The sequence below is a fragment of the Lynx canadensis genome, chromosome B3 (assembly GCF_007474595.2).
Source record: "Lynx canadensis isolate LIC74 chromosome B3, mLynCan4.pri.v2, whole genome shotgun sequence".
Lineage (NCBI taxonomy): Eukaryota > Metazoa > Chordata > Mammalia > Carnivora > Felidae > Lynx > Lynx canadensis.
In genome coordinates, this window is record NC_044308.2 from 58,307,805 (window position 1) to 58,325,257 (window position 17,453).

General features: G+C 39.8%; 1 long non-coding RNA gene across 1 annotated transcript; it reads right to left on the reverse strand.

The window, feature by feature from the left end:
• Positions 1 to 1,587: 1,587 nt before the first annotated feature.
• LOC115516004 lies at positions 1,588 to 17,453 on the reverse strand. Its single transcript, XR_003969456.1, has 3 exons — positions 17,295 to 17,453; positions 12,502 to 12,507; positions 1,588 to 1,598 (listed from the first exon to the last, which is right to left on the reverse strand). It is a non-coding gene; the product is annotated as an uncharacterized LOC115516004 (long non-coding RNA).

The window sequence follows — 17,453 nt, forward strand, 5'->3', positions numbered from 1 at the left end:
TATTATCCAAAATAGCCAGGTGAAAGCAACCTAAGTGTTCATAGATGGATGAATGGATTAAGAAAACATGGTAAATACATACAATGGAATAATATTCAACCTTAAACAAGAAGGAAATCCTGTTATGTGTTACAATATGGATGTATCTTGAGGACATTATTTATGCTAAGTAAAATAAGCCAGTCACAGAAGGACAAATATTGCATGATTCTACTTATATGAGGTATCTAAAATAGTCAAACTCATAGAAGCAGAAATTAGGATGGTAGTTGCTAGGGTCTGGGGGGAGGAGGAAAGAGGAGTTGTTATCCAGTGGGTAGGAGTTTCAGTTTTGCAAGATGAAAAAGTTCTAGAAAACAGTTTAACAATGAGCATATGGTTAACACTACCATACTGTAAACTTAAAAATAGCTAATTTTTTTTTTCAAATGGGAAGGGGTTGTTTTAGGGGTCTTGCTGCAGAGGTACCTGATGAAATAGGACTAGTAAGTGTGTGTACATTATATCTAACGATGAGGTTATTATTGATCACTTTAGTGGGAGTATTTAATACAGTAGTTTGTGATGACAGTTAAATTGCACTTGGCTGAGGAGCGAATGGAAGGTGAGGAAGTAGAAAGAACAAGTAAACTGTGCTTCTGCAAGTTTGGCCACAGAGGATGTGGATCTTTCCTGGGTAGCACGACATTAAGGGAGGACAGATTCAGGGCTCACCTTGCTTGTACTCATTCTCTCAGGGGTCACAGTCCCTTACTGAGTATTTTCTAATGCCTGAAAACAGTCATTTAAAACATTTTGTCCACTTTCCTAATTGTTTACTGTGGGAGGACATTTCTCATCCCAGTAATGATTTATGGGCAGAAGTGGCACTCTCTTTTATGAATTAAAAAAAATTTTTTTTAATGGAGAGTGATATCAGAAAAAAATCACCTTCCAGATCCTCCCTTTTTCAGTATTTCCCTGGAAATCCCAGAAAGGTGAACTTTATAAGCTCTAGTAGGTAACATTCACATTCTGCATCCTCTAGAAAGGGTCCTGACAGCACCTGCCCAGGCAGTCTAATAATTTGGCATCCTCCAAACAAGTATTTTAAAAATATTTTTGGTGGGTGGGAGGCTCACTTGCGGGGAGGAAGGCAGTGAAGACCACTGCTACTGGGGAACAAGAAGATGCTTGGAGTCCAGGGTTCAGACCACCTACGCCTCCTCCTACAGTGAAGACCACTCTGTCTAGGCGATTCTGCGCACAGGCAAATGGAAACTGAAACCACCCCGCAAGCAGTAGGGACTGCCTTGACAAGACCTCCAGCCAGCCCAGACCACCCAGACCAGTTTGAGTGTGAACCCCAACTCATGCCTGAGAAGATGGACCATGGGGTAACCTCTAGAATGACTGACAACTGCCTTTAATTTATTATAATTCTAAAATCTTCATCCAAGGAGGAGCATAAGCTCCATTTACGTAACATACGATGTACGTATAGACATGTTTCCTAAAGGTGCATACATGGCCTTATGCCCGCCTCTGCTTATGATGACAAGGCTTCCCTATCTAAATATTCATCCTGGTCCTAAATAAAAGGAACCCATTCACCCTTGCTTGGCAAAGTCATGGCTTTGCGAGTTATTCCCTGTGATCCCACTTGCTGCAAATACAGTTTCCTTTGTGCAACAACCTACCTGGCATAGTTTCTATCTGTGACTCACCAAAGAGCGAACTCATATTGGTTCAGTTACACTATGTCATTATCCTTGTTGATTCTTTCTCCAGTTGTGAGCTGGTCTTTTTGTTTAAAAAAAATTTTTTTTTTTTATATTTATTTTTGAGAGAGAGAGACAGAGCGTGAGCAGGAGAGGGGCAGAGAGAAAGGGAGACAGAATCTGAAGCAGGCTCCAGGATCTCTGCTGTCAGCACAGAGCCCGATGTGGAGCTCGAACTCACAGACTGAGATCATGACCTGAGCCGAAGTTGGATGCTTAACTGTCTGTGCCACCCAGGCGCCCCAGTGTGAGCTGGTCTTTAATTGGGCATAACCCTTAACTGTCAAAAGCTTTGTGTCATATCATGTTTATTTCTAGAAATTCTGTATCTTATATAAGAATTTTAATCTCAATTTGCAGGTGATTTGTATTTGCACAGAGACTAAAGTATTAAATTATTGGGAGAGTTAGATATTAGTCTTGAAAGGCCCACTTCCTATAGCCACATAAGTCATGGACTGCAAAACTTCAAGGGATGTCTGGAGAGAGATGCGTGGAAAATGATTTAATTTTATTTGTGGTTGGTTCCTAAGTGATTGCTTTGATGTTATGATTACACATGTTTTCTTACATAAGCATATAAATACAGGGACTCAGATAATCACTAATGGCACCATAAGAAATTGCTTCCTCCATGATTGGTAATGAATAAAAATTGTGGGTTGAATGACTGAAAAAAATAAAAATAAAAATACTTTTAATGTTATGCAGTGAATATAGAAGCTTATTTTCTATTATAAAATTTAATCTTTAGTCTTTATGCTGATAAACCATATGTAAAGTGACCCCCCCCAGCCTTTCTTTTGAGCTTCCTCAAGTGAAACTGCACTTCCAAAAATGCATTTACTAATATGTAAGTGATATAGAAGTACCAGCTTCTGAAGGACACCCTTTATTTGCTCTTTCAGGGATATATGAATGAAAAATCATCAGTCTTACTTTGTCTGAAAATATCGTTAGCTCTCCTTCAGTTTAGCTAGGGATAGCAGTCTCATTTGACCATTATTTTTCTCAGTACTTTGAAGAATTTATCCTATTGTATTTTGGTCTTTAATTATGCTGATGAGAAGTTCATTGTCCAATTGTGTCTTTGTAGTTAATTTGTCTTTTCTCTCTTCTGTTGGAATTTTGTTCTTTGTGTTTGAAGACCTAAAGTTTTACTACAATGTGTCTAGCTATGCATTTATTTTGAGTTATCCTGCTAAGGACCTGAGGACCCATGCCTTTCATCATCTTGATGTTAATCCCAATTATAAGATCTCTTATCCACTACATTCATTGTCTTGTGTATTCGTTTTCTTTTATTTTTAAAAATTTTTTTACATTTATTTATTTTTGAGAGACAGAGACAGAGCACAAGTGGGGGAGGGGCAGAGAGAGAAGGAGACACAGAATCCCAAGCAGGCTCCCGACTCTGAGCTGTCAGCACAGAGCCCAACTCTTGAACTCACAAACTGTGAGATCATGACCTGAGACGAAGTCGGACGCTTAACCAACTGAGCCACCAAGGCACCCCTTGTGTATTAGTTTTCTACTGCTGCCATAACAAATTACCAGCTTAAAATGACTGAATATCCTATAATTCTGTAAATGCAACACAATTCAGAAGTGCATCACATGTCTCACTGGACTAAAAGCAAGGTGTCAGCAGAGCTATCCTCCTTTCTAGTGGCTCTGGAGAGAATCCCTTTCGTTACCTTTTTCAGCTTCTAGAGCACTCCCTATCCCAATTCCTTGGTTCATACCCTCTTCCTCCATCTTCAAAACCAGCAATGCAGAATCTCATTGACGTTTCTGTTGTTACATCTCTTTCTTTATGACCACAGCCAAGAAAGATATGCTTTTAAGGATTTGTGATTACAATGGGCCCACAGGGATACTTCCAGATGATCTCCAAATCCCAAGATTCTTAACCTTAATCACATCTGCAAAGTGCCTTCTTCCTTGTAAAGTAGCATATTCACAGATCCCACGGATTAGAAAATAGATATCTTTGGAGGATCATTATTTGGTTTATCACACCTTTAGCCACTAGCTCCTAATACCACAGTCTCATCCAATTTTTGCTGGTGTTCCCAAGAATATTGAATTCTCTTGCTCCAGCTACCTTGTTGAGAGGCTTGGCTACCATTTCTACTACCAGTGCTGTGAGAATGTCATTCTTCCAGATGCAATAGTCACTGACGGTAACCACTTAGACTTATGATGGTGGTCATCTGGAGCCTTTGGAGTCCCAAAGCTACATGGAGGCGAAGAGAAAGAAAAAAGAAAAATGGCCCGTTCCCTAGCCTTATGGCTCCATTTTCTCCTGCCCACTGAATTTTGGTATATAGTGAATAATCTCAGTCTCTTAAATTTTTTCATGAGTTTATAACTTTTTCTAAAACTAAACCTTCTTGTCATGATCTCATGGTTCATGAGGTTGAGCCCCTCAATGGGTTCTGTGCTGACAGCGTGGAGCCTGCTTGGGATTCTCTCCCCCTCACTCTCTGCCCTTCCCCCACTCTCGCACACACACACTCTCTCTCTCTTTCTCAAAATAAATAAACTTTAAAAAATGAATAAACCTAAACCTTCTTTCCAAAGGCACTCAAAACTAGACCATTGGTTTTAACTGATGGATAAGCCCCATTCTATCCCCCATACTTATTATCTCCTTTTTCTCTTAACTCTATGTCCCTGACACACCTTCCCAAAATGCCTACTAAAATAATGAAAGTCCTTGTGCATATCAGTTCATGCCCACAGCTTACCAAAGTGCTATTACTTTTCCACAGATTCTCTAAACTGCCAATTTCTGAATACATTTGGAGATCAGTTAAGACACCCCTCTATAGAATGATTGAGTTGATGAATCTCCCACCTAAACACCATTCAGTAGGGGATTCACTCCTGGGGTATTTTCCTACAATGTACATTATTCAAAAGAACGTGACATCAGAGATTATCTCAATCTTCTATCCTACCTAGAACCAAAGTCTTTTCAAATCTGGCTCTGCTTCACTTTTGTCAAGTTCCTTCCTGTATTATTCTGATCCCCACATATTCTCAATTGTAATGATTTTGGAATGTAGGTGAATCCCTTCTGCATAGGACCTGTACTTCCCTGCTCAGGCTGTGCAGAGCTCTAACACCAGTTATCAGACTGAAGGCAAAACCGGTGATGGAGGCATGTCTTGAGGAAAACAAGAGTCATCTTGCAATGAATGAATCTATTTCAGGTGAGTTCATATATGGTCTCCAGGCATGGGGAGGTTGTTCTCCTCTGTTAAGAGGAAATGGTCTGCTTCTTTTGGCTAAGAAGATTTAGGGACAATTGGGAGCTCAAAGTTCTGAGGCTCATCCACCCATATATTTCTTGGCCAGGTGTTAAGGTCTCACATTTTTCCTATATGGAAAAGACTTTGACATGGAAGACCTATTGAAACTATGCATTCAATCTCTTTTGCAGCTCTGCCACGCTAGATCTTGAACTTAATTTTCAACAGTGTCCAACTTACTGCTGCAAGAGATGGGAATCTCCTTTACGTTTGCCACAGAAATCCTCTGGCTTTCATAATGTTCTTACATTGGCGATTAGCTGCTTCAAGCTGTTGTTGTTGTTTTGCAAGACTTCTAATGCTATTAAAAGCAACCAGTTTATTCCTCAATTCTTATCATTATCATTTTTCCCATACCAGTCAGGTACAGCATCTACTTGGTACCCCAATGCCTTATCTTCCACCTGCACCTCATCTCACCTTTACTGTAGGTGAAAAGCTTGGTTACAGTAATGCATGCCACTGCATAGCAGGAATTATTATCTCACTTGCCATCAAGAAAACCATTCCTATTGCTTTCAGATAGGTTGGCTGTTCAACTCCTAAATCCCATTTTGAGGGTCTGGTCTTTTTTTTTTTTTTTAACATTTATTCATTTTTTAAAATTTATTTTAACGTTTATTTATTTTTGAGACAGAGAGAGACAGAGCATGAACGGGGGAGGGGCAGAGAGAGGGAGACAAAGAATCTGAAACAGGCTCCAGGCTCTGAGCTGTCAGCACAGAGCCCGACGTGGGGCTCGAACTCACGGGCTGCGAGATCATGACCTGAACCAAAGTCGGCTGCTTAACCGACTGAGCCACCCAGGCGCCCCAACATTTATTCATTTTTGAGAGTGAGAGAGACAGACCATGAGCAGGGTAGGGGCAGAGAGAAAGAGGGAGACACAGAATCTGAAGCAGGCTCCAGGCTCTGAGCTGTCAGCACAGAGCCCGACACAGGGCTTGAACTCACAGACTGTGAGATCATGACCTGAGCTGAAGTCAGACGCTTAACTGACTGAGCCACCGAGGCACCCCTGAGGGTCTGCTCATAAAGACCACTCCTGGTACGAGCATTTTTAACTGAGGTTCTAAGAAAATAAAGCTGGAAACAAAAGATTATGTGCAAATGTTTTATTGATGGATGCAACTCCCCCAGGGAAGTACATGTGAGAGAAAACAGAAGTGAAGTAGTGAAAAAGCAAAAACAAACATAAGGGATGTATTACCAAGATGGACATAGCTTCATTGCAAACAAAGCTGATTGTTTCATCTTACAGGGCATCTCCAGAGAGTACTTACAAAGCTACTGCTTCTCAGAACCATCCACCACACAGGAGGCAGCGTTTACAATGCTGGCTTCTTTCTGTCTCCAATCTCATTGGTTAAGGTTTACCACACCCCCAGACTTTAACTCCTCAACACTTCTGGATTGTTTTACCCAGCCCCATCAGGTAGCTTCTTGGGAAGCTAGAGCCTCTGCAGTCTATTCTGGCCAATTTTCAGGTGCTTTGGTCCCTCCTCCTAGTCAGTTCTACATGTGGGGGCCAGATAGCAGCAGGGGCTATGGCTATGGCTTTATGACAATTGGATGCCTCATAGGGTTTTTGTGAGGACTGTCAGGCAATACCCAGTATAAGTGGCTACCCATAGCTCAGCAAATGTTACTGTTATTATTAATAGTAATTGAGATTTGTGTGTGTGACTAATATGTGATATGACTGTTATGAGCATTTCTCCCACCCTTTCTAAGACTTTATTAAGCACCGCTGGACTCAGTCAGCACTTTGATACAGAGCCAGACACATGTGAGTGGTTCAACAATGCCATGGGCTGTTGTCTACAGCAGTAGGAGACAGCCAAGCAGCCAAATGCATTTACAACAAATTCATAATAATGGTGGCCACCAGCCAGGCGGGATGCAGTTATGCAATGCAGCTGAGCATTTTGCCTTTATAAAAACATGACTATCATAATGCCTTCCATTGTCTAGCTACTCTAAAAAATTATTTTAAACATCTAACTGGTCTCTGAAATCCACTAAGGAAATAAATTGGTATTGTTTTTTGTTCTATAAGTTATAGCCATGTAGCTGAAGGATAATTTCCCCACTCACAGAGTCATAGTTTGCTTCTAAAACCATGAATACAGGAGCCCTCCATTGTAAAATATCTGAAGGATAATATGTTCTTTGGGAAATTTTCTGCATCATCCTGAGTTTGGTTAATCATAAATGAATATCCTTCACTTAATGAATAATTCAAATCAGTCTTGTCACCATGGAAAAGGGGTTACCCTCCTCTAATGTTTCTTTATGAGGCATTCAGTGCCACAGACATAAATGTTTACTTCCCCTGAGGGAATGACAGCTCTTGACAAGTAGAAATATGATTTTGGCAAAGAAATTACTGTTCTCTAAGTTAAAAATGGCTTCAATATTCCTGTTTGGATTCCTGCTTAAAATATATGGAAAGGATTTTTATAGTCAAAGTAAATCTCTGTACTTTTGAATGTGATAAACATGAGCCTTGAGACAGTGAAAAAGTGAATTTGGGGAATTCAAAAATATGCCTTTGCCTTTCTGGAAGCAAGAGTTGAGTTTTTAAAAATAAAAACTGATAGAAGTTACTCAGTCTAATGAAAAATGTAAGCTTCTTATGTCATGTAATTCTTCTAATGTAATTTCTTATGTCATGTTCTTCTTGTTGATGACTAGTGCTTACCATGAGTGTCTCGTATTTGTTTTGAATTCATTTGATGACCTAGTTGTCTCTTTTCCCTGATCTACATCATCCCCATCACCTAAGAACAGATTTGGTTTCATCAGTTCTGATCTTTGGCCTTGTGCCCTAAACATGGCAGGAGGCTCCTGTCTGGATGCTTCAAGCCATCCCGAGCAGCCTCTAGCTACCAGCCTCTAGCCCCTTCTGAGACTATCTTTGGTCCCAGGAAGAGTGGTAGGACTTGCACAGGATATGGAATCAGGTGTCATCAAAGTTGCAGAGAAATATAAGGAATATATGGTAGAATTCTGCAGGAAGTATTGAACTTTAAGTTGGAAGATATTAAAGAGAAAGAAAGCCAGGGAACCAAGGAGAGAACATTCTTTAAACATCTTTATGTTCCAAGTGCTTTAAGGTTAAGACATTTAATCTCCACAACAACACTTTAACAAAGCCATTATTATCTTCATTTGCATAACTGAGAACAGAGGCTCTGAGAGGTTAGGTGACTTTTCCAAAGTCACTTAGGTATAGATTTCTTAGGGAAAGTCAATAGTTCTGTGTGGTGATTGTGTACTTGGACAGGTGGCATGAGACAGTGGTAAGAAGGAGATTGGAAAGCTAGATATCATCCAGAGAGTGAAAAGCCTTAATAAGCCATGTCCTTTTTCACTATACAAGGCTGGCTTAGGTCCTTGTTAGCTTTGTAACCAAAAGCAAGTATTTAACCTCTGGCTGATTGTCCTTGTCTTTAAAATGGAGGGGGTCTGGACCATGACACCGTCACACCTACCACAAAAGGTTTTGTTAATTTCAGTGAGTTAGTGTAAAGAAAAGAAATTCAAACATAGAAAAGTGCCATACAAATTCTACTCATTTCTCGTCATTTCTAGTTGCAAAAATTTACAATCCAGCTGGGGGGACATGACATACATACAACGTACACAGAATAAATAGAGTAACCACAGAAGTGTAACTTTAGGTTTAGCTGTCTTGATGTCCCAAAATTCACCCACTGGAGAATCTCCCATCCTATAAGACTTAATGGAAATGGTTTTGCATCAGCGTCCTAAATGAGAATCTCTGTTGACTGGACTGCCTATACCACACCATCAACACCGCACACCATCTGAATTCTTGAATTCTCCAAAATACCACTGGCAGTGGAATATATAGAGAGTGGACTTTTATTGAAGATTTGAGGGCAAAGTTGTTGGGGTTAAGGCAGGGTAGATATTAGGTACCTTTGTTCTCTCTCTTTTTTTTTTTAATGTGTATTTATTCTAAGAGAGAGAGAAAGACAGCATGAGCAGGGGAGGAGCAGAGAGAGGGAGAGAGAGATTCCCAAGCAAGCTTCATACTGTCACTGCAGAACCCAACGCAGGGCTCAGTCCCATGAACCATGAGATCATGAACTGAGTGGAAACCAAGAGTCAGACACTTAACTAAGTGAGCCATGCAGGTGCCCCGGTATCCTTTTTCTTAAATGCCCTTTGCCCTATCCTGCCTATGAGAAGTCCTCACTGGCCATCTCTTCACAAATAGCCCTAGCCCAGTATCATTTTGCTCTATTTCTTCCTTTTTTTTTTTTTTTTTTTTTGCCTTCCCATTTTCTACCTTTCCACAAACCTATTCATATTAAACTTATGTAGCAATAATAACTAACATGGATTTAAAATCCTATTTTGGGAGTGCCTGGGTGGCTCAGTCAGTTAAGCTTCTAACTCTTGATTTTGGCTCAGATCATGATCTCATGGTTGGCAAGTTCAAGCCCTGTTTCGGGCTCTGAGCTGATAGCACAGAGCTTGCTTGGGATTCTCTCTCCCTCCCTCTCTCTCTGCCCCTCCCCCACTCATGTTCTCAATCTCTCTCTCTCTCTCAAAATAAATAAGTAAACATTTAAAAAATAAAAAATGCTATTTTGTACCAGGAAGTATAAGTGCTTTATCTGTGTTCTTTGATTTGGCAGACATTTCCTCTCCTTTTGTTGTGTCCCAGGTATTCAAGCCCAAACCCTTGGAGTTTCATCTTCTTTGTTCTTCACAAATATTAAACAACTTGTGTGTGTGTGTGTGTGTGTGTGTGTGTGTGTGTGTGTGAGGCACAGTGCTAGCTCCTATGGCTTTGGTAACAAAACAGATTTGCTCTCTGCTCCTATGAAGCTCCACACTCAGCTGATAAAAGCAACTTGTTGCATGAAGACAATTCTGTCTTTGAGGGAATTGCTAGCTTGAATAGGAATCATTTTTTACTTGCTGCAACAGAAGCCAACAGTAAGACAAATAGCAAAATGAGACAAAAATACAAAAGATGCCACACAGCAGGACATGATTGGCACACAAGTAGTTCAGAAAGTATAAATACTTTAGAAACTGATGAGATCATTTGGGTTAAACCTGTGGGCCTGGAATGGAGAAGGAAGGAAGGCAGGAAGGGCTGAGATGCTATAAGAGTGGACATAGTGATTAAGAGTAAGGCCTTTAATTTTTTTTTTAATGTTTATTTATTTTAGAGACAGAGCACAAGTGGGGGAGGGGCAGAGAGAGCTGGAGACAGAATCTGAAGCAGGCTGCAGGCTCTGAGCTGTCAGCACAGAGCACGATGCGGGGGTCAAACCCACAAGCCATGAGATCATGACCTGAGCTGAAGTCGGACACTCAATCGACTGAGCCACCCAGGCGCCCCAAGAGTAAGGGCTTTAGAATCAGTCACACCTGGGCTCAAATCCCAGCTCTGTCACTTACTATGTGACTGTAGGGAGCAAGTTAATTTAATTAATTAAGCAACTTAATTTAAGCCTCTCTTTCCTCCTTTGAAAAGGAGGAAACTCGGAAAAGGGCACCTGGGTGGCTCAGTCAGTTGAATGGCTGACTTTGGCTCAGGTTAAGATCTCGTGGTTTGCGAGTTCAAGCCCCATGTCGGGCTCTCTGCTGTCAGTGCAGAGCCTGCTTCAGATCCTCTGTCCCACTCTCTCTCTCTGTACCTCCCCGACTTATGCTTTCTCTCTCTCTCAAAAATATACAAACATTAAAAAAAGAAAAAGGAAAACTGGGATAATACTAGTACCTTCTTCAAAGGGTTGTTGTATGGATTAAATGGAGGGAAAAGAAAAAAAAATGTAAATCTTGTTAAGCAATGCCAGGAGTGATAAGTGCTAAGCAAATGTTCATGTATAAAGAAGCAAAGCCTCTCTATATAAGGTCCTTACACTTTACTTGTGAAAAGAATATCTGGGGCACCTGGGTGGCTCAGTGGGTTAAGCATCCGGCTTCAGCTCAGGTCATGATCTCACAGTTTGTGGATTCAAGCCCCATGTTGGGCTCTGTGCTGATAGCCCAGATCCTGGAGCCTACTTTGGATTCTGTGTCTTCCTCTCTCTCTGCCCTTCCCCTGCTCTCACTGTCACTGTGTCTTTCAAAAATAAATAAACATTTAAAAAATTTAAAAAAAAGAATATCTTTGGAGCACCTTACCATTTACACAATACGGTTTTTTCACATACATGAATTCAAATTTCTAGCAGCTTGTAAGGTACATATGATTATCATCACATTCAATATGCAGAAATAGAACTAGACTAAGACCACTCACATGGCTGCATAGGGACTCTGGTCAGGACTCCAGATCTTCTGGCTCCTAATCTTTGTATTCCTGTCTTAAAAGGCAATTATTCCCGCAGAGGTGATAGCCCTTTAAATGCTTGACAACCACTAGCTTAGCCAAGGGCTTTCACCAAGAGTAGATCAGGAATCTAAAGGTGAGTCAACAGTGGGAGTCAAACACAAACTTTGCCTACCTCAAGTCTCTAGAAATAACTGGCCAAATATAAGCCAATCTAAATGTCCATTAATAAGGAAACACATACCTTAGCGTACCTCCTTATATGTAATATCATGTAGCCAATAAAATAAACGAGGGAGATCTGTATGTACTGGCCTAGAAAGACGGCCCCACACATAAGCAAAGACGTCAGGCTGTGGAACAATATGCACGAGACGCTTTCCAGTGGTTAGAAATCCGACTCCACCCATTCAGTGACCCAGTCTGCCACTCTCCTCCTTTCCTCAAGCCCAAGGTCTCCTTTCCACACTGATACCCCACATCCCACCAGAGCCCCCCTTCCACAACCCCCACTTCTCCGGTCCTCTTTTCTCTTGCCCGCTCTCCCTTAGCCTCCACCCTTTTCTGCTTGAGAATCCTGTACCTGAGCTGCGGGTGTGGGGCACGGGGAGAGGGTGCGACTTACATGCGGAAACCTGCCGCAGGCGCTCAGGACGCCGAGTGGCATGTTCGCCCCGCCCCCAGGAAGGAGCGCGCCTCCCTGGAAGCACTGGGCCGCCCAGTCTTCTTCTGACCAAATTACTTTAGCCTTCTGAGGGTGCCTCTTAGCCCTAGGAGTCGGCGTAGCATTTGCTGAGATCGAGTTCAGTACCAGATTTTCCTGCTCGCTCCTCCCGCTTGTGAGACTGTTTTTGTAGGTGATGGTGTTGTCAGGCTTCCTGCTATGGCAGTGCGGTCCTATATGTGCGAGAGTTTAGACCAGATTTTCTTTAAATAGGAAACGGAGAATCAGAAAGCAGGCCCTTACCTATGCAAGGAGATATAGAGCTTTCTCCGTCCTGCATTCTTCCCTGTGTGGGCTAAATTGCATACATAACTCAAATTAATAGTCGTGAACTCAGTTCTTTAAGTAGTAACAATAGTAGTTAACCCTTACATTGGGCTTAACAGTGAGCACTGTTTTGATCCCTTTAAAACCTCACCTAGGTAAAACCTTTACCTAGAATGCAGGTTCCATTATCCCCATTTTATAGACAAGGATGCCAAAAACACAGGAAGTTAAGGAACTTGCCCAAGATCACCCAGGGGTAAGTGGCAGAGCCCCAGTCAGAACCCGGCCTACTGTCCAGTACCACCCACCACTGCACTGCACTGCCTCTCAGAAAGAAACCAGGCTAGGGTAAAATTGTTATTGTCCAGGTCAAGAAGCAGTTTATCGGGGCTTCGTTTTGTTTTATGTCAAGTTTGGAAAATATGGGAGAAGAGAGAGGAGTGGAGACTGGAAAGAAGACCAGGAGGTTCTGAGCTCAGATAATTGTAAAGGAGAAGAAAGTAGATTAGCTATGGGAACATACAAATACCCATATCCATGTTTAATATATCTATATCTAGATAGATAGATAGATGTGTGTGTGTGTGTGTGTGTGTGTGTGTACTTTATTGAGGAGAAATTCACATACCGTAAAACTATTTTAAAGTGAAAAATAAGTGATATTTAGGGCGTTCACAATATTGTGAATATTGACAACATTTCCACCATCCCAAAGTAAAACTTACATTCTTTGAATAGTCATTCCCTATTCCTCCCTTCCCCCAGTCCTTGGTAACCACCAATCTGTATTCTGTCTCTATGGATTTATCTATTCTGAATATTTCATATAAATGGAATCATACAAAATAGAATCACACAATAATAAGACTAGTGTCTGGCTTCTTTGAATTAACATAACGTTTTCTAGGTTACATCATGTAGCATATATATCAGTACTTCATGCTTTTTTATGGCTGAATAAAATTCTATTGTATGTATATAACACCATTTGTTTATCCATTCAGCAATTGATGGACATTTGGATTGTTTCCACATTTTGACTATTATGAATAGTGCTGCTATGAACGTGCCTGCACATGTACTTGTTTGAATACCTGTTTTCCGTTCTTTTGGGCATATACCTAGGAGTGGAATTGGGGGGCCATGGGATAATTCTATGTTTAACTTTTTTTTTTCAATTTTTTTTTTCAACGTTTATTTTATTTTTGGGACAGAGAGAGACAGAGCATGAACGGGGGAGGGGCAGAGAGAGAGAGAGACACAGAATCGGAAACAGGCTCCAGGCTCCGAGCCATCAGCCCAGAGCCTGACGCGGGGCTCGAACTCCCGGACCGCGAGATCGTGACCTGGCTGAAGTCGGACGCTTAACTGACTGCGCCACCCAGGTGCCCCTTCTATGTTTAACTTTTTAAGGAACCCCTGCATCCTTCTGAAACTCATTCTTAAGGCTATAGTATTACTCATATTATAAATAATATTAGATATATGAAATATATTAAACATTTTAGGGTACCTGGGTGGCGCAGTCGGTTAAGCGTCCGACTTCAGCTCAGGTCACGATCTCACGGTCCGTGAGTTTGAGCCCCGCGTCGGGCTCTGGGCTGATGGCTCAGAGCCTGGAGCCTGCTTCCGATTCTGTGTCTCCCTCTCTCTCTGCCCCTCCCCCGTTCATGCTCTGTCTCTCTCTGTCTCAAAAATAAAAATAAACGTTAAAAAAAATTAAAAAAAAACATTTTAAATCAGAGTATATCAGACTTGGCAATGTTGATATTAAGATCAGAGAATTCTTTGTTGTGGGGACTGACTTGTGCATTTGAGGATGTTTAGCAACAATTCTGGCCTTTACCCAGTAGATGTCAGTAGCATTCCCCCAGTTGTGGCAACTAATAAGGTCTCAAGATATCACCAAATGTCCTCTGTGTGGCAAAATTACCCCCTCTTACCACTGAAACCCATTGTTTTAAAGGATTCTCTGTATACTTGAAGCAAATTTGTCACTAAAACAAAACACTCAAAGTAAAGGCCTTTAAGAAATGGATGTTCCTTGCAAGTTTGCATACAGGAGATATTTTTTGTTTACTGTGTAATAATGTTAAGGAGTTTGCAGGTTTACATACAAATGTGTGACAACCAGAAAATTGTATCATTAAATATTCATGTAACTTTCATATGTACCGTTTGTACCATAAACTCAGCTCATCCACAGAACTCTAAGAAATATAGCTTTTTATCTCAGTATGTTATATACCAAACCACATTTACAGCACACTGTGTCACATAATTTTTAAGTTCTAGGCAATCACCATTCTGCTTTCTGATTCTCTATTGGACTTTTTTTTTTTGTTTTAGATTCCACATATAAATGATATCATGCAGTATTTGTCTTTGTCTAGCTTATTTCACTTAGCATAATTGTTTATCCATGTTGTTACAAACACCAGGATTTTCTTCTTTTATAAGGAAGAATAATATTCCATTGTGTATATATACCACATTTTCTTTATCCATTCATCAGTCAGTGGACATATATGTTATTTGCATACCATGGCTACCGTGAATAATGCTATCATGGCTACCGTGAATAACATGGGAGTACAGATAGTGATTTCATTTCCTTTTAGATGTACACCCAGAAGTGGGATTGCTGGATCATATGATAATTCTATTTTTAATTTCTTCAGCGACCTCCATACTCTTTTCCATAGAGGCTGTACCATTTTACATTACCATCAATAGGGTATGAGGGTTTCCTTTTCTCCACATCCTGGCCAGCATTTGTTACCTCTTGTCTTTTTGATAATAGCCATCCCAGCAGGTATAAGGTGATATCTCATTGTGGTTTTGAGTTTAATTTTCCTGCTAATTAGTGATGTTGAGCACCTTTTCATGTACCTGTTGGTATGTCTTCTTTAGAAAAAATGTCTATTCCTCTGCCCATTTTTTAATTGGATTATGGTTTTTTGCTATTGAGTTGTATTGTTTGCAAATATTTTCTCCCATGCTGTAGGTTGACTTTTCATTTTGTTGATAGTTCTCCTTTGTTATGCAGAAGCTTTTTAATTTTATGTGGTCCCACTCGCTTATTTTTGCTTTTGTTGTTGGTGCTTTTAGCATCATATCAAAAAACTCGTTGCCAAGATCAATGTCAAGGAGCTTAACCCACTATGTTTTTTTCTGAGAATTTTAAGGTTTCAGGTCTCATGTTCAATTCTTTAATCCATTTTGAGTTGATTTTTGTCTATGATGTAAGATAGGAATTCAGTTTCATTCTTTTGCATGTGGATATACAGTTTTTCTGGCACCATTTATTGAAGAGACCATCCTTTCCCCATTGTATGTTCTTCACTCCTTTGTCAAAAATGAATTGACCATACATGCATGGGTTTATATTTCTGGGCTGTCTATTCTGTTCCATTAATCTATGTGTTTGTTTTTATGAGAATCACTATAGTGATTACTACAGATTTGTAATATAGTTTGAAATCAGGAAGTGTGGTGCCTCCAGCTTTGTTTTTTCTCAAGATTGTGTTGGCTAGTTAGGATCTTTTGTGGTTCCACATGAATTTTAGGATTTTTTCTCCATGAAAAAGAAATGCCAGTGGAATTTTGATAGGGATTTCATTAATTTGTAGATCACTTTGGGTGGTATGGACATTTTAACAATATTAATGCTGCTAATCCATGAACACAGAGCATCTTTCCATTTATGTCTTCTTTAATTTCTTTCATCAGTGTTTTATAGTTCTTAGTGTACTGATCTTTCATCTCCCTGGTTAAATTTTTTCCTAAGTATTTTATCATTGATGCCTTTGTAAATGGGATTTTTTTTTATTTTTGTAAATGGGATTTTACAATCCCATTTCTTTTTCCGATAGTTCATTATTAGTGTATAGAAAAACAACTGATTTTTATATATTGATTTTATATCCTGAACTTACTAAATTCATTCATTAGGTCTTAACAGTTTTTTGGTGGAGTCTTTAGGGTTTTCTATACATAAGATCATGTCATTTCTACAAACACAACTGATTTTTATATATTGATTTTATGTCCTTAACTTACTAAATTCATTCATTAGCTCTTAACAGTTTTTTGGTGGAGTCTTTAGGGTTTTCTATACATAAGATCATGTCATTTCTACAAGCAGAGACAATTTTACTTCTTTTCTGATTTAGGTGTTTTTTTTCCCTTGCCTAACTGCTCTGGCCCTGACTTACAGTACTGTGTTGAATGAAAGTGATGAAGGTGGGAATCCTTGTCATATTCCTGATCTTAGAGGAAAAGTGTTCAGCTTTTCACTGTTGAGTATGATGTTAGTTGTTGGTTTGTCATATATGGCTTTTATTATGTTGAGGTACATTCCATTTGTCCCAATTTGTTGGGAGTTTTTATCATGAAAGGATACTGAATTTGTTCAGTGCTTTTTCTGCATCTATTGAGATGATATGATTTTTATCCTTCATTTTGTTAAACTGGTATATCACATTTATTGATTTGTGTATGTTGAACTATCCTTGCATCCCAGAAATATATCCCACTTTATGTGAATGATCCTTTTAATGTCCTGTTGAATTTGGTTTGCTAATATTTTGTTGGGAAATTTTGTATCTATATTCATCAGGAATATTAGCCTATAACTTTCTTTTCTTGTGGTGTCCCTGTCTGGCTTCAGTATCAGGATAATGCTGGCCTCATAAAATGAGTTTGGAAGTGTTCACTCCTCTTATGTTTTTTGGAAGCATTTGAGAAGATGGGTATTAAATCTTTTTTAACTGTTTGATAGAAATCACCAATGAACCCATCTGATCCTGGGCTTTTATTTGTTGGGAGGATTTTGATTACCAATTCAATCTTCTTCCTAGTAATCAATCTTTTTAGAATTTCTGTTTCCTCCTGACTCAGTCATGGTAGGTTGTATGTTTCTAGAAATGTGTCCACTTCTTCTAGGTTATCTAGTATGTTGGAGTATAATTGTTTGTAGCAGTTTGTTATGATCCTTAGTATTTCTGTGTTATCAGGTGTGATATCTCCTCTTTTATTTCTGATTTTGAGTCTTC